The following is a 24,295-nucleotide window of genomic DNA, read 5'->3' as shown; positions in this document are numbered from 1 at the left end:
TTCTTACATATTTAAAATTATTATATGCAATGATTATAGAAGTATTGAAAAGATATGTCAAAATTTTCAGAACTTAAAGAAAAAAAATAGGAAGAAATATAACCACAAAAGATGCTAAATAGCCAAAGCAATCTTGAGAAAGGAAAACAAAGCTGGAGGTACCATACTCCCTGATTTAAAACTGTACTGCAAAGCCATAGTATCGATACAGTATGGTAGGCACAACACCAGACACAGAGATCAGTGGGACAGAACAGAAAGCTCAGCAATTAATCTATACTTACATGATCAATTAATCCATGACAAAGGGGAAATGACAGTCTCTTCAACAAATGGTGTTGGAAAAACTGGACAGATACATGCAAAACATGAAGCTGGACCACCTTCTTATACCATATAAAAGAATAAAGTCAAAATGGATTAAATACTTATATATAAGAACTGAAACCATCAAACTCCTAAAAGGAAACATAGGCAGTAAACTCTTTCACATCAGTCTTAGCAATATTTTTCTGGAAATGTCTCCTGAGTCAAGGGCAATAAAAGCAATGAATGAATGGGATGACATCAAACAAAAGGTTCTGCACAGCAAAGGAAACCATCAACAGAAGGAAAAGGCAATCTACTGAATGAGAAGATATTTGTAAACAATATATCCAACAAGGGGTTAATACCCAAAATATATAAAGAGCTCATACAACTCAACATCAAATAATAAATAAACATTTCAGTTAAAAGATGGGCAGAGGACCTGAATAGACATTTCTCCAAAGAGGACATACAAATGGCCATAAACATATGAAAAGATGCACAATGTCACTAACCATCAGGGAAATGCAAACAAAAACCACAATCAGACACCACTCACACCTCTCAGAATGGTGTCGTCAATAAACCAACAAACAAGTGCTGGTGAGGATGTGGAGAAAAGGGAACCCTCCTGCACTGTTAGTGGGATTGCAGATTGGTGCAGCCACTATGGGAAACAGCATGGAGGTTCCTCAAAAATTAAAAATAGAACTACCTATGACCCCACAATTCCACTTCTGGACATTTTTCTGAAGACTATGAAAACACTAATTTGTAAAGATAGAAACACCTCTATATTCATTGCAGCATTATTCACAGTATCCAAGATATGGAAGCAACCTAAGTGCCCATCAATAGACGACTGGATAAAGAAGAGGTGGTACATTAACACAATGGACTATTACTCTGCCATAAAAAAGAATGAAATCTTACCATGTGCAACAACATGGATGGACCTAGAGGGTATTATGCTAAGTGAAATAAGTCAGACAGAGGAAGATACATAATGTATGATTTCATTTATATGTGGAATCTAAAAAACAAAACAAATGAACAAAAAACCGAAACAGAAACAGACCACAGATACAGAGAACAAACCGATGGTTGACAGAGGGGAGGGTGGTGGTGGGGTTGGGCAAAAAAGGTGACGGGGATCGACAGGCACAAGCTCTGGCTATAAAATAAATAAGTCGCAGGGATGTAACATATGACATGCGAACGCAGTCAATGATACTGTAATAACTTTCTGTGGCGGCAGATGGTTCCTAGACTCCCCGTGGGGATCATTTTGTGAGGTACATAGGTGTCGAGTCACTGTGTGAACACCTGAAACTATGATACTGTATGTTAGCTATACTTTAATAAAAAAAATAACAAAAAAGAAACAGATGTTTTTTATTAAATAAAATATACAAGATAAGTGTGCTCTAATTCCCCAGAATTTGTGACGTTTTGGAACATGATCCCAAAGCTCTGTGCTCCCCTTAATTCTGGGTTATAAACAGCTATGGTTCATCTTCCATTAATGATGCAGATGTGAGAGACACTGTCCTAACGCATGGATGTCATAACCTGACCAGCAGGGCAGCAGAGCCCCATTGTACAAAATCGGCCACATATGGGCAAAAAGAAATTTCAAAGTAAGCCTTCCAATTGACCTCCAAAGCTTAATGTTTCAAACGTTATGAGACCTTGGGTAAGTCCTAACCAGGCTGGTCCCCATCTGTACAGCTGAGAAAAGAGTTGTCACATGGCCTCTAAAACCTGCTCTAGCTCAAACCCACGTTGACACTGACACCTAGTGTTGTCACACTCTACTCTATGAGGAAGCTCTTTCCACTTAGAAGTACTTGTAAACACTTTATGTTTGCCCCGGGGAGGGATGAGAGGACGTGTCCTGACAGGTCACTTTTGTCTTTTATTATTTCTCACTTTTCTAAAGGGCCACTCTGAGGGAAACATTGGGAACCTCTGCCTTCATGATGTGTTCAACGCACCACATGCCCAAGCAGACGCCGTGAAGACGTCCCGACCCTGGTTCTGTTACAAACACTGTGACTTAACCTCCTAAGAGTGACCCTCCCTGCCTTCCATTAGAAATTGCTGGCGTGACTTTCCCTACATGAGAATTATAAATGACACCTCTCACTACTTTTTTTTTCCCTAAAGTGCATTTTCCTAATATTTAATTTATAAATCATTTCCCAGATGTATTCATAATAAACGATGGAAGGCGGCAGCCAGGATTCCAACAAGAAAGCTTCATGCTGTTGTTTACCGGAGGGCTCATTTAAAAGGCACCCGGAGAAAGCAAAATAAAAACAACCTTGTGAACCTTTGTAATTGTTCTCAAGGGACATGAAACTCTGAGGATATCAACACAGAAATGCCCGAGTCCAAACCAGAGACTGTACAGAAAGTGTCTATTTGGTGATAGAGTGGACGGCAAAGTTACTTATGATGAGAATGAAAACAAAACAAAAAGTAAGTGCTACTGGTTTCAGATACTTGTTCCCTAATCGATTTTTTCAAAGAATGACCATTATAATATTTTTGAACTGCCATGGAAAAAAAAAGTTCTTTTAAGCAAATATGTGACAAACATTTATCATGTAGGTCGAAGTGCACAGATAACACACACTGTATACATAACACACACGTTATTCGTGGTATGGCAGTCAGCAATTGAGATGCATCACCTAGGGATTAATTCGTAAAGTGAAGATTTACCATATATGGTGGTTAATCATTTAATTTATCCACTTTTGAAATACTGGCTCTTCTTAAAGGAAGACATTTTCTGGCAGTGATGGTACAACTTTACAGGACTGCATTTGTTTGTTATACGTCAGACATTAAATGTGACATTCTGATGGATGTGGATAATCAGTTTCAACATGTCACACAGCCCCCACCTTCTCATGCCCTCAAAGTATCAGCCCATATGACAGATGAGGGAGCAAGCCCAACAAAGGAGGCCAAATGACGCGTGAAATGAAGACTACTAAAATATAGACACATCGCCCAAATTCCACTCCCATGTTCTTTATACTTGTTTTATGATTTTTTCTATGTTTTAAAACATTCTTCCATATAGTGAGATAGATTTACGGCAGTTATGTTCTAAAAGTTATCACATCTTGGTTGATCCATAGATCAAGTGGTGTATAAAATGGATTTGCAAGGAAAAAAAAAAAGAAAACCGTAAAAGTATGTCAGATCTCAGCATGAATCTTTATATATATCCGTGTTTCTCAGAAGCTACTTGACAACTGATTAATCTCAGTTTTTTCCCTCTTTGTTTCAAGTTAAACAGGTCACCAGGGAAAATAACATCCTCCTTTATGGTCTCTCTCTCCAGATGCAAACATACCTGTTACCTTAGTATGGAAACCTATTCATTACTGCCAGCTTCTAATAACAGCACATGAACTGCGCACGTGCATTACATATTGCAGATGCTTAATTTTAGTATCTGATTTATGCAAATAAATTCTAATATGAGATACTAGAATCTATTGTGAGATACTCTGGAGTCAGATTTGTTTCTCCTCATTTTTGGTCTACCTTCTGACATAAGCATTTACAGATTTACTTCTCAATTCCTGAGTAACTTATGGACTAATACCAGTCTGGGTAGTAGTTTGAACATTTTAGCTCAGATATGGGCAATACAACTTGCATTTATAAAAGTATCGATCAATTGACTAAATACAAATTTGTTCTTATTTCTAGATATTTCTCTTAGGAAAAGTAATACTTCTTTAAAATAAAAACTACGGAAAATAAAACAGAAAATAAAATTTGTCTTGTTTTTCTACTATCCAGAAGTCATTAGGCAGCATTTTTTTCTTTTTTTTTTTTGCAATTCCTCCCATTTTAATTTAATCATCCACCTATCATTGGGCATTTAAGGTTAAGATTTTGTTGTAATTCATAAGTTATATGTGGTGAACATTTTCACATATAACTTCTTGGCAGAATCTTTTGTTATTAAATTGGATTGACAGATATTCGTTCATTTGCTTTTTTTAAACAACACATTACAAAATATTTTCCTGATCATGCAAACCATATAAGTAGAGAAAATATTTTTAGAACGATAGCTACTCAACTGAGATTCAAGTAAAAACCTGTACAGAACAGAAAAACAAGACAGCAAATATTATGAGATACCATTTATGTATACTCTGTAGAACAGGCTAATTTACAGAGACAGAGTAGATCAGAGATTCCCAGGAGCTGGGGGTGAGGGGGGATGGGGTTACACAGTTTCTCTCTGGGGTGAGAAAAAAGGGTGGGCAATAGATCATGGTGATGGTTGCATAACATTGTAAACATAATGTCACTGAAATGTATACTCAAAAAGGGTTAAAATGGTAAATTTTATGTAACATATATTTTACCTCAATTTTTAAAAAAAGTTGCACTGAAGTCAACAGATAATTAGAATCGACTAATTTGATGAGGATTTTATTCATAAATATGTAATAATAATAGCAAGCTTGTGAGTCAAAGGCTCTGGAAAGTGTATCCCTTTTGTACCATATGTAAAATTCACAGTAAGCCTATAGGCCCTAAAAATAGGGAAACCGAGGCTTTATAAACTTAAGTTATGCAGGGCCACACGGTCCTAAGTGACAGAACCAGGATGGACATCTCCTCTGTAGGACTTCAGAGCCACGGCTTCTCATTAGCAGGCTAAGTTACATGTCAGTCACATGCTTTGTCTGTGACAGTCTGCACTGTCCCGCCTTCTTTACAGATAAGACAAGGGAAGCTCACTGGGGTTATGTGAGTTGTCCAGTATTACAAACCTATTAATGGGAAAACCAGACTTAAAATACACACACACACACACACACACACACACACACACACACACACAGAGGGTGCAAAAAAAATGTATACACATTTTAAGAAAGAAAGAAAACTATTAAAATTGTAATACAATGAATGACGTTAGCATTCATTTGATTAACGCCATCTTTTGAGCAAACATCATACTGCACATTGCTATGTGATTCAATTCAATTTTGAAAAGTAATACATAGACAGCACCTCTTAGAATGTGTACATTATTTTGGCACCCCCGGTATATACACATATAACATTTTATATATATATATATATGAATACAAAAGTGGAAAAAAGAGAATGGAACATTCCCGTACACTCTTCACCCAGCTTCCCTAGTATTAACCTGCATAACCATTACGCCACAATGAAAACAAGAAACAAAGTAAGAACCTGACTCCGATTTTCCACTGTCGCCACTAGGGTTCCTCTCCCGTGCCATGACCTGATGACAAGAGGGAGAGGACTGGTAAGCTGTCATGCTTCATGGTTGGGGTGACAGTAGGTTCCTCAATTCAGAGTCTCCCTCAACTTGTGCGTGTCTGAGATGTTCTCATCATCAGATTGTGGTTGTGTATTTTTCTCAAAAATAAAACAGAAATGATGAGCCCTTCTCTGCAACACGTCAGGGGTGTGTGACATAACGGCAGCACGAGTGACGCTGACCAGGATCCCCTGGGTCAGGCTTTCCCAGTGGGAAGTCACAATTCTCCTCTTTGGAGTCAATAAACATTAGGTGGGGGCGGGGGGGTGCTTTGAGAGTAAGAAAAGTTTGTTGTTCCTCAAAATTGTATCCACTAGTTTCAGCATCCATCACTGGGTCTTGCCTGAACCAATTATCAGCATGTTTTCTAATGATAATGTTCCATGTTCTCATACTGTGTACATTAGTTGGAATTCTTCCATAATGAAGAGTTGTCTTCTCTCCTCCCTCCCTCCCTCCCTCCCTCCCTCCCTCCCTCCCTCCCTCCCTCACTCCCTCCCTCCCTCCCTTTTTCTTTTCATCTGTCTATCTATCTATCATCTATCTATCTATGGGCCTGTGAATATTTATTTAATTCAATATTACAGTTATGTATCGGGTTGCTCTAATTTTCCAGCTCTTGGATGTTGGCACCTGTGTCCTGTCACACAACCCCGTCCTTTTAGAACACTTCCCACTTTTTTGCTGCCAAAGATACTCCAGGCTCATCCTGTAGTTCCCCTGCTCTCCCTGGAATCGGCCCTGGAGCCCCTGAGGATGGTATTGAAATGCCAAGGTGTAGGTGAGAAATGTGCTGCTGGCTCCTGGAGCCTTACTGCTTCTATGCCCGCTCAGTAAACAAAGCCAGGAACCTGCAGTCAGCCTAATAATTAACCAGATGTTTCGTCGCAGTGCTTTCACTCCTGAAACAATCTCCTGCCCTGTCCTGAAGCTGGTTTGTAATCTGGTAGGATCCACACATCAGGAAGGAATAAAGAAATGAGAAGTCAATTATTAAAAAAAAAAAAGAAGAAGAAGAAGAAGAAGAAGAAAAGAAAAACAGAGGCGGGAGGAAAATACGGGCCTGGTTCTCTTTGACGCGCTTAAGGACTCACAGACGTCTCTGAGGCTGAGACGAACTCTATAAAGCAAACATCTAGTGCATCTAGGGAATTATTTTAAGTTGCTATGTCTATGCTAATTTGTTAGAGAAGCAATAAGAGACAAATACAGAAGGTTTCTGCACAAGAAAAATGATTTAGAGAAACGGAACAATTCTCCTCCTAGTCTATCAACTGCTGAGCTTCACACATGATGACTACGGTTGACAGGTAACGGGAATGAGAGGCATTTGACGTCAAGGACATTGAGACAGAACTATATGCACCATCTGTCCTTGCCGGTCTACTATAGAGTGCCACAGGTCACAGACCTACCTACACCCACTGTCGAAAGAGCAATGTGATGATAGAGGAGAGCAATTCAATACTTGAATTTATAATGTCTGTAGAACGTAATCCGGGCGATATCTAATCCAGGCACTCAGAAACTGACTAAAAATGACGGTTGGCGAGCAAGTTACCTAACTGTTAATTTGCTAAGATTGATTCACAATTACTCATTATAAGGCTTATCGCACTGTATAGTCCCCTACTTTGAGGTTGTAAATTGAATATATTTGGATATGCTTTGTCACTTATAGAGTAAGAATGGAGGAATGGAAAGATTCAGAAGAACATTACAGTAATCCCATTACAGTAATCCCAAAGTTTCAAATCAGCGAAAAGAATACGAAGTGAGAATAAATAAATAAAAATCCCATGTTCCTTGCTATAGTTGAATCTTGCCCCCCCCCCCCCACAATTCATATGTTAAAGCCCTAACTTCCAGTATCTCAGGATGTGAAATATTTGCAAACAGGGTCATTGTAAATGTAAGTAGTTAAACTGTGTTCATACTGGAGTAGGGTGGATACCTAATCATATATGGCTGATGTCCTTTCAAAAAGATGAAATTTGGAGACAGACAACCACACACACACACACACACACACACACACACACACACTGCCATGTGAAGATGAAGGCAGCAATCAGGCCACAGCTTCTGCACACCCAGGCACACCAAAGACTGACAGCAAAGTACCAGAAGCTAGAAGCAAAGCCTGGAACAGATTCTCCCCGACAGCTCTCCAAAGGAACCAGCCCTGCAGGCATGTTGACCTCAGATTCTAATCTCCAGAACTGGGAGACAACGCATTTATGTTGTGTAAGCCCCCAGTGTGTGGTACTTTGTGACAACAGCCCAAGCACACGACTACACTCCTTCATCCAAAAGAGAAGATACAGAAGGAACTATTGAAAATACAATCATCCCGCATAGGGTACCAACCACTTAAAGAACTTTCAATCTTGGGTACATCAATTCCTGAAAAACACCCTGAACTTCAAAGAAGGTGGGAATTGCTATCACTTTATTTTACAAGAAAGTAGTGGATATAATATAGTTTGAGAGGCTTGCTTGGGGGGGGGAACAATCGAAGAGGCCTGGATCTGAACCTTCTGAGCCTGAATCTTCAGGGTGACTGAGGGACAATCGCCATTTGGTCAGTTCCTCAGGCCACCCCTAAACTCAAATGGGAGAATCTGCGGGGCAGAAATGCTAAGAGAGGTCAGTCCAGATTACGTGTGGGACCCGATACAGCCCCACTAAATTCAGCTGCACCCCGAATGGAGGGTGAGCTGTCCCAGCGGCAGTTCCCAAAGCCCGCTGTCCTGATCGGTGTGTGGACGCCAAAGTGCCCAGGCGGCCAAGTCCAGCTCCAAGGTCACAGACCTCATCTCCGTCCGGCTGATTTATTAGACGAGAGGCAGCAGATGGACTTGCCCCGAGAGGAGCGCTAATGGATTTCAAATTCCCAGGCCATCTCCACTGAGAAATAATCAAAATCCATGTGCGATTTTGCCAGTAAACAAAAGTGCTTTTGTAGGATTAAAATATTCCATCTCTAGAGTGTTTGGTGAACTTTTACAGGGCAACGCACCATGGTAAACAAACAGCCATACTCGGGGGGTGAGTTTGAACCTCTGCAAAGTCTCAGCCTGTTTGAAGAGCAAAGTGTTACCAGCTACAGAAGCAATGGATTGGGGATCCCCCCGAAAAAACAAAATGAACAAAATATCAAAGCAGGTATATTGTTCATTCTGAATGAGAATGAAATAATTCTTTATTTTTCTTGTTTACTCCCTTCCCTTGAATTGTCTCCATCCTTCAGCCCACTTGAGAAAACCCAAAATACCTGAAATGTATTAATTTACAGGAAAAAAACAAGAAGTTCTAAGTAGTGAAATAATTTACACCCCAAAGCATGTTCAAGTGAAAACTCTCTCTGTTGCCTTAACTTCAGGGGAGACGCTCCAAAATAGCTGCTGCGCTGTGCTATCCACAGATGTCTGCAAGACTTCTGACAGCCACCAGGGGACAGGTTATCGATGCGACTCAGAGGAAAGACGGCACAATGCAAAGGACAGTACCCAGGAAGCCAGGAGCCCTGGTTCCCGCACTGGGCTGACCACCAACAGCGCCAGGACCTTGAACGGCGTCTTGGGAACCATGTCCCCACCTGTGTGAGGCAAGACATGACCTCTGGGGTCCGCTTCCAATCAAAAGTATGACCTCCCCGTGAAGCAACTGGGAGACTCGCCAAAGTCTACTCAGGAGCAATTCTTGGTTGTGATTTTGGCAATTTGGAGAATCCACTAACTCTACATACAGGCTCATCAAAGTGAGAATAGCCAGATTATTTCCATTTTAAGATTTGATGTTTTTATCCCTCAAATATGGAAAGAGTAGCAACAATTACAACGATTACTTAGGTGCTACATTCTGTGCTAGTTTCTTGACACCTCACACCCATCCCGGAAGAATCCTGGATGAGAACTATAATAACGCTCCCCAAAAGGGGTTAAAACTGGCGAAAGGGGTACATATACATTCACTTAGAAATAGAGATTTGGGGTGTGGGGCAGTGTTTCTCCTATTATGTTCATCAGAATCCAAATCATTTCAAAGCAATCATTGGAAAACTGGGAACAAAAGCAATGGCAAAGTCAGTTTTTTTGTTTACAGACACAAAGTGTCATCAAATATTTCATTTTAAAAATTGTAATAGTCATGATTTTTGTACCATCACTAAGACATAGTCATGTAGAAAATATTAGTACTTAGTAATATTTTGGAAACATCAACTTACTAGTACATTTACACTTTATATGTATGTATTTATTCGACTTACTGAGGTAGCGTTAGGAAGCTGAGCTCACTACTCATTTCCCTACTTAGCTATAAAAACACAAACCCGCACCAGGTGGCAGGAGAAGGTTCAAGGGTACCCACATGGTGCTAAAACCTTGTCATGAAGTTTAAGGGGGGCAAAATGGTAGGATGAAAACATTGAGGAAATGTCAAAATAAGACCAAGATTCTGATGCTGTTATAGTAGAAATGTTTAAAGTAAGAGGGATATTATTTTATGGTGGTGCTCAGCAGGAAACTTCTTTCAAGGATTTCAGTCTGGAAGGAGAGAAGATGCTAGAAGGTGCTGCTTTACTGGAGGCAGAGAGCCAGGAAATCCTTACAGGACTGACTTCCAACCTGCAGCACTCAGTTATCTAAACATCTCCTGGGAAAAACCTAACATCGTAACGAGTCTCAGTGTGTCTGCCACATTAAATTACGTTACGTGATGTACAGTCACACTTCTCCTTGGTATAGTTCATAACTAGTAAAATCACTCACACTTATTGATTCTGTGTGAAGAAAACTGGGGAGGTTACTCTTTACAAGTAGATTTCTACCACAGCATGACATTGTGGTGAACTGGTAATGACAAAAACTGTTCGATTTTTTTTCTCTTCATTAAAAATAAATATATATTTAAATAAGATTCATGGTCATTCGCTTACCATCCATGTAACAGACCAGATCCATTATTCCTCCAAACTAGAATTAATTGCAGTGAGTTTTGGAAAAGTATAAGCCCTTGAGATGTAATAAGTGAATGCAGCCATAGAGCTATTGAGCACTTACTATACGCAAGGCAAATACTAAGTATGAAATGTCTCATTTCATTCTCTCAGTAGTCTAATGCACTAGGTAGTATTAGTATCTTCATTAAAAATAGAGAAAAGCAGAAGCTCAGAGAGTTTATGTAACTGTAACAGCTAGAAGGTAGACAGATTGTTTTCCAAACAGCTGTCCCACTAGCGTCTGAAATCACAAGCGGATCATCAGATGTCCCACATGATAAAAGCCATCACCCATTACACGAGAACGGTCCTGAAACTGTGGTCACAGAGTTACAATGGCGCGAACATTACATGAGTGAAACGAGACTTTAATGAAGACACCAGGCAACGCACAGCAAGGGGGAGGCTTAAAACACTCGCCTTGGGGAACATGGCCACAGGAAATCTGCAGACTAACTGCCCCTCCAGAGGAACCCAGGTAAGGGCAAACCAGAAGAGGAAGTCATCCTTGAAAAGCTGACACAGATCCGGGGCTCCAACCAAAGCCTGCAATAGCTCGTTCTTATATAACGCCGGGTTAGACCAGAGGATATGCTCTGCATATTGCTTTTGTTTCCAAAATGCTCTGTCCCTAAATTCTTATGGAGTGTAAACTTAGCATCCTCATTGGACAAATTTAAAACCTAAGATCCGTCAAACAAATCAACCCCGGAAAAAGCCTGACCCCTACCTTCTACAGTTTCACTGAAAATCCAAATATATAATCCAAATCTCTGGTAAAATGGGAGGGAGGGGTCAAGTTGCCTCAGCAAAACCAAAAGGAGAATGACTGTGGTCAAGTTCAGATCCCATTTCATCTCTATGAGTGTCTGGGACTCTCAAGATCTGGTATCACGATGCCCACCAGGGACGGGCCTGAAAATGGATCTTGGAAATGCTTTAGTTATAAAGAGAGTTTTGATTTAATATTGAACCAAAGCACCGTATGCTCAACACAATCTCATCGAGTCGGCCCACAGGAAACCTACTGCTACGGGTCCCCCTCAGTGGCACCAGGAGGGATCAACTTCTCCCACGGAAAATAAAGTCAGGAGAATATTATTTTTTGTACGGATAGCTGTTGGCCAACTGTGTAAAGGGGTCTAAAACAGCACCCATGAAGCAACTTCATGTAATTGTCACTCTGATGCATAATTTCCCCTAATGGTACAACCTGAGACAATTTACTTAAAATATCTTTTAAAAATGAATGATTAGACCCTACGGTAGAAATGTCATTGTTTTGTTTCAGTACATCCCACAATTAGGTGGCATAATCTCTTTCTTTCAGGAAACCCTTTGGTTATGTATGCTATTATTCAAGGATATTTAAAATTATAGGAGTTTTCAGAATTTTGATGCACTGTCATTTATCTTTGAAGTACTACTTGTCACTCCTTGGCCTCTTGGGCCTAACAATGAAAATCATCTCTATTCTGAATACTTTAATGTCATACAGGATTCATACAAAATTTTAGCTTGTCAATTTGTTCAAAGTGGCTATACAGAAGCAACAGGGCATAATCAAGTTATTTTTAGCTCCCAAGTCATTTTCACACTTAGCCATTTTGACAGAATGAATTTCCTCTCTAGTTTCCAACACCTTAGAATTATTTTGTAAAAATGTAATATTTTTTAATTTAGGTCAAATAGACCTAGGACCACTGACTGCAGTGTGCTCAAAGTAATAAAGCTATTGAAATTTCTGTTAATATATGAGAGTTTGCAGAGATTTAGCAAAATAATTTATTTCTAAAAAAATCTCCTAGAATGGCTAAGTTAGTGAAACCTAACACATTTATTTTAGCATAGCTGACGACAACATATATGTCTACCTTACTTACATTTATATTGATAAAACCACCAATTCAAAATCATTGGAGAGATCAGAGCTTTGGTGTAATTTCCTTCCTTAAGTTGTCACGTTGAGCAGTGTGGTATTTGCACTATTGGTTAAGAACATTGTCTGAATTTGACAGAGTCAGATGTGTGCCTATGTGGCGAGCACACTTATGAAATATTCGGAAATTACCAAAAAAAAAAAAAAAAAAAAAAAAAATCCTGCACATAAAATGAGACTAATCTGGTGTTCACAAAAAGAAACAGAACTTATGCTCATATATTTTTCTACATCAAGTTTTGAAATAAAATGACATTACATATTAAAGAGAGAACGAACCAAGGAAGACGGGGAGGCTTCATCAAGTATTAAAGCTAAGTATCCCAGCCAGAAACAAAAGGGGTCATACATCCTTGGTTCCTGCTTCTCTTGAAGGGCTATAATTCGCATATGAAAAATAATGTACTTACTATGTCAGATGTCTGCTTTCAACAAATACGGAACTTAACTTTCGCACAACTTCGGTCTTTGGTGAATTATTTATTTCCTCCTAACAGCAGCAGAGATGTCAGAGGTTCCAAAGCTTTACTTTCAAACAGTTCTCGCCAAGCAGTCATTTGCCCATCCTGCTATCTGCTTGTGCATCTATGAAACAGCTCCGTCCTTCCCAACAATGAAAACCCTGAATGCAATCCACACCTGCTCCCTCCCACTGAATTTCAAATCCACTCGCAGAAAAACAAACAAACAAACAAAAAACCAAACTAACAAAAACCTTCTCTACTTCGGGTTTTATTTCAGTAGTTTCGTGGCTTGAATATTCTAAATCCGTTTAACACAGCACAGAGCCCTAAGTGGTAAGAACTACGTGACTGCAGCTCCTTCCACAAGGTGAGCCTGTCAAATTTATAGTGGGTCAGGAAGGGCTGAGGCCATACCGGTCTAATAATTAATAATTCATGGAGCCAAATTACAGCCTTAGAAGGAAACAGCCACACTGACTTTTCTTTCATAATCCTCTGATGTATGGATGACAGCACAGAAAAGTTCTGGGAGAGGTTAATAAAAAAAATTAAAAAATAAAATCCCAGACATAACACTTGAGTTTTAAAATTAGTAACGCCTTGGCACAAGCTGGATTTGCTGCAGCACCACGGGAGTTCTCTCTCTGAGTGCAGGAGATTCGAAGGGATAACTGTGTCATTTTAAAAGGCGAAAGATTTATACAATCTGAAGAGAAACCAGAGTATAACTGCATCATTTTAAACGAGCATCTGGAGCGTCAGGATGTCCAGGGGACATGGGATGCAGGAGGTTGGGGGCGTGGGCAAGTAACTCAATTTGCAGGGCACTCTAGACACAAAAATGGGTGGGTGTCACTCTGCTGTTTCTAAAAAAAGGGCCTTTCACAGGATTTCTGAGAAAACATTTCAGCTGCAGGTGTACTGTGTGTCTCTTTCTCCGTCATACCTGAGGCAGCTCCGTGGGGACAGCCACCATGCAGGGGCCGTGTGTGCCTGTTTTGTGCTCACTCCCACACGAACACACGTAACCCACACAATGCAGTTTCTTCAGCGCACGGGCTCCCCTTGGTCTGTGAGCACTGATGCTTTGAAAGGCTCTTTTTACTGAGGAATGCTTTCCATATAGCAAACTGCACAGGTCTGAGGTGTCCCGTCCAATCCATCGCCCTGTCACGAGACAGAACATTTTCACAGCTACACAAGGTTCCTGATTCCCTTCCTCGTTAATGTCCTGACCTCAGGGGACTGACTTCTAACATTAGAGAGGATGGAGCCTATTCTATTGCCCACGGCAGTGGTGTCGCACAGTATGTCTTCCTCTGTGTGGGAACTCGTTCACTGAACACGTTTTAGGTTCATTCACATACCATTTTTTGTTGCTGTATCGTATCCCACTGTGTGAACGTCTGCTTAGCCATTTTTCTGTGCATAGACAGTGAGGCTAGTTCCAGTTTTTGGGCAACAATGAATACAGTTCCCATACAAGGCTCGTTGTAGGCATGTTTCCATTCTTCTGGATAAATCCCTCTACACGTGAGCGTGACTGCCAGGTCATAAGGCGCATCCATCTTAACTTTCTATGAAACTGTCCGACTATTTCCAAGTTGTTGCACCATTTCACACCACTCACGATGTATGAGAATTCTGGTTGTCCCACGTCTTCACCAAAATGTGTTGCTGTCAATCTCCTTCACTTTAGCCATTTAGAGGGGACACAATTCCCATTTCTCTTATAATGTATGATGTTGAGCACTTTTTTCATGTACTTATTGGCATGAGTCTCAGTTCTCACTGTTACTAAAGTGGGCTTTGAGTTAGGGGCAGATTAAAAAGAGATTTTCCATGTAGGCCCATGCCTCAGTATTGTCTGTGACAGCGCCCCTGTGAAGCCCTCTCCCCATTGGCTAGGACCAGCCCCTGCCCGTTATCAGACTGTACCTGGACACACTAAGTTCTACCCACTCACCCTCTAGTGGACCTTTTATTCTTGTTCAGGGGTATCCAAACTTTTTTCAACGTTTTTCACCAAGGGCCATATGCGGTAAAATACACAAACAGCTGGGCCACTCACTCGAGGTGAAGTACATATTGCCTCACCTGGTTTATTTAAGTAAACTAAATATATGTTTTGAATTTGCTGCGGGCCAATTAACAATGGATTGCGGGCCGCAGTTGGCCCATGGGCTGCAGTTTGGACACCCCTGTTCTAGTTGGATGATGCTATGCCATTGGGACTTTTTTTTTTTTTTTTCATTCTCAATAGTCAAAATCACTTCCTTTGTACATGAAGTGACACTCTTTTTGCACACTGGTGTTCACTGGCATGCCTAAGAATTTAGCTTTCACTGATGGGCATTAGTCTAAGATAGACTGGTGGTTGAATAATGGTAGGTAATACTGACCAAAACTTGAGTCCTGAATCTGGCTTTTTATTTTATTTATAAAATGAGAATAGTAGCTTTCTCTTAGGCTAGTGACTGAGAATTAAAACAGATAAATGGCATGTGACGCACCTGGACCCATCTGAGAGCAGTGATGGTGAGGAGACGGTTGGTGGCAGTGGTGACACCTACTCGGGGTCTCACTTCACACTGATGATTGTTTCCATTGGGCACCATTGTGGGTTTATGGTGATTCTTCCATGTCTTTCACCTGATTGCTTCAGGTGTGTCATTTATCTTCCGTGAGCTTTGATGATGATGATACTTAACAGCTATTTATAGTTCATATGAACCAAGGTTATGTAAAGACAGTAATAGAAAAATAAGGCAATGTGATTGGAAATGTCCAATATTATTTCACTTTATGTAATCTCACACAGTTAGGCAGACCCATACACACAGGTATTTATTATTTTATTAAGCACACATCTGCTGATTAAGACATCTATATTTCTCTACCTATATAAGTATGGTAGACTAGACAAAAAGAAATATTCATGTAGGTCTATGAAAATACAAACATGTACCAAAAGGACTGACTGATCAGCCTGTGTCATACACTATCACGAGGTGGAAAGACAGTTTGTGAAAAGATGCTAAATTTTATGGGTTGAATTCTGGCCCTCCAAAAATTCATACATTGAATTCTCATTAGACAAAATTCATATGTCTAACTCCCATAACCTCAGAATGTGATCTGATTTGGAAACAGTGTTGTTGCAGATGTAATTAGTTAAATTTAAATTAATGCCACTGGGGTAAGCCTTAATCCAGTGTGACTGATGTCCTTATAAAAGGGGACATTTGGGAGAACACTGACATGAAAATGAAGGAGAGATCTCCAACCCAGGGGACTCCACAGATCCACAGATAAGAAGCCAACCAGCAGAAGGAGAGGAGTGGCACAGGAGCGACTCCCACGCGGCCCGTGAGAGGAGCCAACCCTGCCAATCGCTTGATCTTGGCCTTCTAGACCCGAAAACTGTGAGACAATACATTTCTGAGTTTGAATCAGAAAAAATTTCCAAACGAGGTGTTGGAAGTCACAAAGGGTAAGGGGCAGAAGCAAAGTATACCTCAGACCATCAAATCTCTGCCGGGGGACAGCTGACTGAACTTTCTGAAGAGAAACCCTCACACGGGAACAAAGCGACAATTGGTTTTGCGTCCTTGATACTCACCTGTCCTCGGACAAGAGAGTCAAATGGCATTGGGAAGGCTGAGAAACAGTCTCATCGAATTTGATTTAGCATCTAATATGGGGTCAGGCAACAATATTTTTCCGGGCTGGTCATGACTAGCAGGATGCAATTGAGAGAAGATTCAGTTCTAATCTGAGCTCCACAATGACCAACATGGTGACTGGAATGAGTTGAAAATAAAATCATGCTCTGGCTACTTAATGCTGTTGTCTATACCTGACCCACCTAATCCACAAACTGACAGCACCTACCCCAGAGGCTTTCCTACACTTTTCCAAACTGGTGGGTCATCAGAAGCCATACAGTTAGCTCTCGTGGGGTACAAACTCCATCATAAGGCTACCTACCGACGTTGTATGATCACAGGTGATCTTAGATTCTCAACAATTAACTTATGGCGGAAGCAGTGCCAAGCTGTCACTCCTTACTGGGGTCTTGCGAATATCCAACACGATGCCTATGGGGCCAGTTGTCTTTCTCAGTCTACTAAGGCATCACATGTGAGCTTGCTGGTACCATCCCCCCAAATGAGGCTGAGTTTGCTCTGATGCGCATTTTCTTTGGGGGCCATGTTGGTAGAGTTTTCAGGTGTGGGGCAGGAACAGAAGCGAGGAAACTGCGTTTCGTATTTGGTTTTGCTCTCTAGATCCATGACCTTAGACAGCAATTTCATTGTATTCTTCACAGACCACCCAAGCTTGCCCATTTTTCTTAGGTTTTGTCATGGTTTCACATATTGAATTTGATAACGACTCATAGCCATGTAGCACTGAGATAATGCAATTGTAAAAATGGTCATAAAAGGAACTAGCATAGATTTAATCAGGAAACAAGGAGTCAAATGCGCTCGCAATAAGCCTACACTAAACGACTCTAACACACTCTTATTATGCACTCTGTGTCACTTCCCTGCTTCAGTAATTTTGGATTGGATGCTAGGTATTATATTTGAAGATGTGGCAGGTATCCAACCCCATAAACAAAGGCACTCCTCAGACGCTGGTCATTTCATCATGTTAGCATGATGCCCACAGAGAGTGTGGCAGGGAAGGTCAAGACTGAACCCATTACAGACTAAATCTGGCTCCCATATTATAGTCCAGCTATTCAGAATCTGTAAAGAACACCTGTGATTAGAATTTGAGGCCAGATAATAACCACAACCATTATGAATTATGCTCTACACCTTTTATTTTGTAACCTAAAAAAAAAAAGAAAGAAAAAAATGTCCTTAAAGAATAATATAGCTTCTGGAAGAGGGAAACGCCTTTTTGGAGATCATGGTATTTAAAAAGCATTCAATTAAAAGCTTGCATCTCGCAATTCTCTGAGCAAAGTTTCCCAGTGCAAGAAATAAATAAAACATCATTATTTAGAAATTAAAGTGGCTTAATGAAGTCTCAGTTATATGTCCAGCATCTTTTTTCATAAAACTATTCTAATTCTACAAACATGTTACATTAAAAGAAGTTAAATGGGGAAGGAAAATTTTGAATTCTATGTAGGTCATTCGTCAATCACGAACTGCACGAAGACACTGAACTTATATGTGTGACTCTCAAAGCAGAAACCATAAGTTCCCTGCCTTACCTACAATGATTTCAATGGGAAAGATACAAATCTCTGGCTTTCACATCAATTTAGTTTATAAGCAAGCAGAACATTACTGTTATACAACGTATTTCCTTAAGTATATTTAAGGTTTTTATTTAGGGTGCATCAGTATTTGAAACTGATTATTGGTGGCTAGTTTGTTCTCCCATAATATAGATATAAAGTTTGACTAGATGCATTTTTCTTAAATTATAATTTTCATAATTTCAGGCTTAGAGAAAAGTTGTGGAAATAGTCTAAAGAATTACTGTACGCTCAAATTCCCCAAGATTGCCCAAATTTTATCCTTTTAGTACATTTTCTCTATCATTTCTTATCTCTCTCTAAACACAGACTGTTTTTTTCTGAACTCATTGACAGTAGTTGCAGATATAATATTTATTTAACTCTAAATAGTTTAATGTATGTCTATATAGATATATATTTCTTTAAAGCAGGACATTCTCTTATATAACCACAATAAAACTATCAAAATCTGGAAATACCCATTTATCCAGTACTGTTATCTAACCTGAGACCTCGTTCAGATTTCTCTCATTGTACAATAAAGCCCTTTAGAGCAAGAACAAACCTCATATCACATACTCCACATTTTAATGTCTCTTTAGTCTCATTTGACGTGGAACAACTCCTCAATCTTTCTTTTTAGTGTGTGTGTGTGTGCGTGTGTGTACTAGAAATGTTTTAATATTATGGATAATTGTTTTGTAGAATAATTACAGTGTTTCCTCATTTAACTAGATTCTTTTGTGAACTTTTTGTATCTTTCTCAGTGCGACCTATCAGAAGACTGATTTGTCCCATGATCGACTATGGAAACTTTGATGACTAGATTCAGGTGGGGACCATCAGATTTCTCCACTATAAAGTGTCTATTTTCCCCTTTCTAGACCATGGAAACATGTTAATGAAGGACAGAGATAAGGCCCGTTCCCTCATGGAATGTGTATTTTATCAAGGGAGGCAGCGCATAATAGAAGGGAAGAAAAGAAACAGAGGGAAACAGGGAGAGGAGGAGAGGAGGGAGAGGAAGGATGAAGGAATAAATAAATAGGTAAATTCCAACGATGCTGACAGAAAAGCAGAACAGGGCTGCTGGTTTTAGAAGAGGGAGTCAGGACACAAGCGGGCAAGGCCCCGGAGGCTGAGAACACTCACTCTGGAAACGACACAGGGAGCTGGCGAGCCCCGGGAATATGGCTGGAGGGGGACGCCTGCTCGTGACTGAGAACAGGACGTCAGTGGTGAGAGTCCCTACGAGACGGGTCAGGGGTTTCCGATCACACGGACGCCATGCCGGCCATGGGAGGAAGCCAGGGAGGGAGGCCCAGAGATCATGCTTGAGTGGTGAACTGCAGAGCGTGGCGAGAGGAAAGCAAGACAGACTCACAGACAGGTTCTCCTGGGTGCAACATGGCATCTCGAATCTCAGCCTTCCATTCTCTACGCATGGCATGCTTTTGTTGCAAAAGGAAACAGGTACAATATACCTGCTTTTTGTACATTTCACATCCAAACACTCCATCATGAGACAGATGAACCCCATGGACACAGTGTGTTATGCTACTAATAACACCTGGAAACTTTTAACCAAACGTATCTGCCACTCATCGAAACATGTTCCTAGCATTTAACTCTGCATTTTAAGTACCTTTTGCAGAGATGAAATTTTGAAAATTGGTTTCCAAAACATACATTGCTCAATTTCATGTATTTTAAAAAATAGCTCTACTGACTAAATTTGGAATAAAAGCCATCCCCAAAGATCATAACACACTTAGTGAAGTTGTTACACGAAAACCAGAACTGATGGACCCTAAGTATTATTTCAGCCACGTTTTCAGGGAAGCTGATGGCACGCTTCTAGAACCCCACAGCTCATGTGGCACAAGGCAATTTTAAAATCAATTTGGTTCCCACATTGCTGTTGGAAAGACCAGCTCTTTGTTTTCTGCCTTCTGATGACACCTATAGTTCAGCTGTAATGGGTGGAACGTAAGAAAAAATGAAGACTAATGGGAGTATGTCCCTTAAAACCAGTGTGACAACTCTCATAGGAGAAACTGCAAAACAGAACAAGAAAACCTCCTTTAAAAATTGGAGTTTTGGACCAGAGCTTAGAAATAAAAGTAAATGGGAAATTTATCCAATTCTCTACTTTCAGGTTTATGATCATTAAAATCCTTATAATAAAGTTGACAATTTTTCAGCTTTTTCTGTTTTGAAATATTTCTTCCACTTATTAGTCAAGTAATAATTTAGCCCAATATCTTAGTTAATAAAAAACCAACTACTTAAAATAAAAGAGGGTATTACTATGTTTTTAAAATTTATCTTGACATCATAGACAAAATAAAACAACGCAGAAATCATATTTCCTTTGATTTCTAAAAATAAATTCATAGTAGCATCAATGTTCCATGTCCATTTTGCTTTTAAATGTTCTTCAAATTGCTGATAAAGATTTGTCTTGAGAATAATAGAAATAAGTCATCAATCAGGTAACATGTTTAAAAGTGATCTGCAAACTGTTAGTAAAGACATGACTTCCACGGACTAGCAGTCACATCCTTGGGTTACCAAACCATTTTTAAGAGACATGTAACAAAGGAATGGAGTGTGTCACAACTAAGTAATTTTTTAATGTAGCTATATATTTTTAAAATATTTAAGCTATTTAACTTAACGTGCATTTAATATAATGATCGGTTTTATGAATTTGAATGATTCGAGATGACATGCAAAGTGAACATTTATTTATTACCACCAGCAGCATGTAATAACTGATGTAGGAAGTCACTTCATAACTTAAGGTGAACTAGTTCAAAACTCAAATGCTATTCTCCCTTAGGTACTTTTCCTGAAATAAAGATGCCAAGCCAGCCGACGAGGAGAAAGGAAAAAGGAGGTATTTGGATTTGCTACATGTATGACTTTTATAAATTTTATTCTTTCCTTTACCTACCAGCAGGAAAATGCTCAGTTGTGGCTACGTCTTATCTCAAATTCTTTTTGTAATTTTCTTTTCTGTGCAAAGTAATTTTTTTGTATTCTCAATTTATCTTTAACTACTCTATGTATGGGGTTTAGTTATACCCACCCCAAATCATTTTTGAAAGGAGAACATAATATTTAACAAATAATTTGCTGAGGTAAGTTTCCCTTTTGTTTCTAAAGAGGAAAATTGCCCTTAGCCATCCATTTTTTAGCTGAGAGTAACTAACAGTAACAGATTTGCAAGTTTCTGACATCTCCTTAGAAATTTTCTAGCTTCAAGCATGTGAAATGTTTACTGTTCCCCTTATATAAACTTTTCCAAAAATTACTGCTAAAAATACAAACATCTTTTCCAGTAAATATTTTAAATACAACACAAACAGACTTTGCAAACAACAATTTAAACTAATTCCAAAGAATGGAAAAAAACAGATTATGATAGTATTTTAGGATATTGCTAGTTAGAGGAATTGGCCTCAGATGATAAAAGCATTCTTTATTGTCTGAAGTGGTTACAGGAAAAAACTCCCACAGAAAAAGACTATGAATTGGACATGTCAATATCGCAACCTCACCACCTGGCCACTCGGCTGCCATCACACAAAGGTCGAGCAGACAGCAATGCAATTTTGAGGGGGAAAAGAAAAATAACCCACTCAGGATGAAAGCGGAGATTTAGCTAAATTAGAATCCATTGTTCCCTTCCAGGGACCACGCTAGGCACTGGGATATAAATAGTGCCCAGCCCTTCGTTGAGCAATTCATGGTCTCACTAATGACACAAACACATCAACAAATACATTGTGATGGGACAATAAATAGTATGGCCAAAGTACACTAATATGGGGCTGGCTGATTACCTCTCTTTGGAACATGAGCCGATTTCACAGAAGTGATGGCTGAGCACACATGCATTCATTCATTCATTTGTCAAATACAGATGGAACACTCTGATAGGCTGAATTGTGTCCTCCAAAACGAGATGTGACGTCCTAACCCCTGGGACCCGTGACTGTGACCTATTTGGAAAGAGCGTCTTTGCAGATGTGATCAGGTTCAGATGCGGTCGTGAGGTTGATGACAGCCCGCTCTGAGCGGTGTGCTCATAAGAAGAGGACAATTTGGACACACACACACACATACACACACACACACACACACACACACACACACACACACACACACACACGGGAGACAGCCAAGTGAGTCAGGAGCCGAGACTGGAGTTCTGCTCCCACAGCCCGTATCTGGAAACACCAGAAGAAGGAAGAGGCAGGAAAGGTTCAGAGGGAGTGGGGGCCCCGTCAGAGCCTTGATTTTGGAACTCGAGCCTCCAGAACTGGGGGAGAATATTACTTCTGCTGTCTTAAGCCGCCCGGTGTTTGGTGCGTTGTTGCAGCGGCGCCAGGAAACTCACACAAGCATCTACTGTGGACAACACACCATGAACGCTGCTCAGGAAATACTGGGGAGAAGGCCAAAGATACTAACAGGTTGTTCTGGGCGGCGAGGGTAACAAACAATACACGAAATTATGCCCTGATCTTGTTCGTCAGGAAGAGTGGTAAGTGATTTGATGTCACTGAAGAAAAAAGTGGAACGAAGGAGGCTGGAGAGTGAGGCCAGGCTGCATCCTAAAACTTTCTACAGCATCGTAAAGTTTGGGCTTTATCCTGTTGAAGACATGTCCACGGTCTAAGCTAGAAAAAGGATGGTGTGCTTATACTTTTCAATACGTCACTCTGACAGCCGCACGGTGATCGATTTTCACTGGGGAACAGCAGGAGGGAGAACCGCTGGACGTTAGGGTTCCAGGCTGAGCACGAGACCACATGAGCCTCTGAGAGGAGGCAATGGGACTTTCCAGCCAAACTGATTTCAAACGTTGGGACACACAAGGGACTCCATGCCACCAATCTCCTTTCAGAATACGCTTGGAGGCAGGGTGCGCATAAAAAGAGAAACCCTCAAACACAGGTGAAATGATAAGTAAAGTTTGGTCCTCCCATTTAGAAGCCAAGGATATCACGCAGAGACGACACACACGAGTGCAGAGGCATCCGCCCCTGACCTGGGAGCCAGAGAGAAACGAGCAGGAGGGAGCTGCCCGGAATGCGGGGCAAAGAGCCTGGCCACGGCCAGCCCTCCTGGCTGTCACAGCTAAGGGACTTCCACAGAGGGACCGCCTTTATTTAAGTCCGGGCTCGGCTGGGCTTGGCACTGCCCTCTGACATAAGATTTGTTTTGGACACTCTCATGATTTCCTGATCGATCGTGTTTAAAAAACATGAAGCACAATAACTTTGTCTCTCCTTGGCATTCTCGGACATTAAATCTACACAGGAGGGACATTTCTCTTCTTGCCCCGCCCACCCCAATGTCATCTCATAGATGCTTTGTCACGTGACTTTGCAAGCTGCAGGGAGAGAGCCTGGGTGGGGGTGCAGCACACGGCATAAGGGCACCTCATTCAGGAGCCCTAGTGTTTACCTCCTAGTTGCCCAGATTTGCTAAACTCAGGTCTGTCAGCACACCGGGCCACGTGTAGGCTCGTCCTCTCAGGATTGATTAGAACAACACTAGCAATAATAATAGTGGCTAATGGTGACTGCGTCCTTACCACATGCTGGGCTCCATGTTATAAATGCAACGGAATACGTTATTTGCTCCACTCCCAACCTCATAAAGCTGACCCACATTCTATTCTCGTTCGACTGATGAGGAAACAGGACCTCAGGAATGATCAACTTTTCCAAGTGGCACATTAGGACTTGCACACTTTTAATCAGTAAGCTATTAGAGCCAATCGCAGACGTCAAATGGCTGCACGTCTATACAGATTTACATGCGAGGATAGTGATTAAGTCTCTGGGCTCTTGACAAGATTTTATGGGATCAAAGGTCAGACGCAGCTCCCTCTGGGCTGCGTTTACCTGCTGCGTGTTGGTCCCAGTTCCCTCTGACATCAAATGGGGAAAATAAA

At 40.6% G+C, this 24,295-nt stretch overlaps 1 protein-coding gene across 7 annotated transcripts in view; it reads right to left on the bottom strand.

Annotated features, from left to right (window-relative positions):
- The window catches only part of CNTN4 (contactin 4), a 769,881-nt gene that overhangs the window by 517,130 nt on the left and 228,456 nt on the right, over positions 1-24,295 (bottom strand). The window contains exon 1 of one of the 7 annotated variants that reach the window (XM_074312217.2): positions 13,005-13,176. The exons of the other annotated variants lie outside the window; for them this stretch is intronic. The gene's annotated coding sequence lies outside the window, so the exon portion shown is untranslated. Of the gene's footprint in view, positions 1-13,004; positions 13,177-24,295 lie in introns of those variants that run through there. 7 annotated transcript variants of the gene reach the window in all.

The sequence above is a fragment of the Rhinolophus sinicus genome, chromosome 5, assembly GCF_057876585.1.
Source record: "Rhinolophus sinicus isolate RSI-liver-muscle chromosome 5, RSI-T2T, whole genome shotgun sequence".
NCBI classification, from domain to species: Eukaryota; Metazoa; Chordata; class Mammalia; order Chiroptera; family Rhinolophidae; genus Rhinolophus; species Rhinolophus sinicus.
This window is presented reverse-complemented; position numbering and strand designations above follow the sequence as displayed.